We start from the raw sequence: 622 nt of genomic DNA, 5'->3' as shown, positions 1-622 counted from the left end.
GAGTGGAAGAGCCTCTGCCTGGCACGCAGAAGGCCTCAGGTTCAATCCCCGGCATCTCCAGTTAAAAAGGATCAGGCAGTAGGTGATGGGAAAGACCTCCCCCTGAGACCCTGGAGAGCCATAAAGAGGGGCTGTAGCTCAGTGGCAGAGCCTCTGCTTGGCATGCAGAAGGTCCCAGATTCAATCCCTGGCATCTCCATTTAAAAAGGACCAGGCGGTAGGTGATGGGAAAGACCTCAGCCTGAGACCCTGGAGAGCCATGAAGTGGGGCTGTAGCTCAGTGGTAGAACATCTGCTTGGAATGCAGAAGGTCCCAGGTTCAATCCCCGGCATCTCCAGTTAAAAAGGACCAGGGGGTAGGGGATGGGAAAGACCTCGGCCTGAGACCCTGGAGAGCCACTGCCGGTCTGAGTAGACAATACTGACCCTGTTGGATGAAGGGGCTGATTCAGGATAAGGCAGCTACGTGTGAGAGTTCCATTCAGGGGAGGGGCCGTGGCTCAGTGGCAGAGCCTCTGCTTGGCATGCAGAAGGTCCCAGGTTCAATCCCCGGCATCTCCAGTTAAAAAGGACCAGGCGGTAGGTGATGGGAAAGACCTCCGCCTGAGACCTCGGAGAGCCG

The 622-nt window shown here is 56.8% G+C and overlaps 1 non-coding gene across 1 annotated transcript; it reads left to right on the top strand.

The window, feature by feature from the left end:
• Nucleotides 1–266: 266 nt before the first annotated feature.
• TRNAS-GGA lies at nt 267–338 on the top strand. The gene has a single exon. It is a non-coding gene; the product is annotated as a tRNA-Ser (tRNA).
• Nucleotides 339–622: the final 284 nt, after the last annotated feature.

This window comes from Gekko japonicus, unplaced genomic scaffold, assembly GCF_001447785.1.
Source record: "Gekko japonicus isolate JY-2015 unplaced genomic scaffold, Gekko_japonicus_V1.1 scaffold7786, whole genome shotgun sequence".
Classification (NCBI taxonomy): Eukaryota; Metazoa; Chordata; class Lepidosauria; order Squamata; family Gekkonidae; genus Gekko; species Gekko japonicus.
Note: the sequence above shows the minus strand (reverse complement) of the source record. Positions and strands in the feature narration are given on the sequence as shown.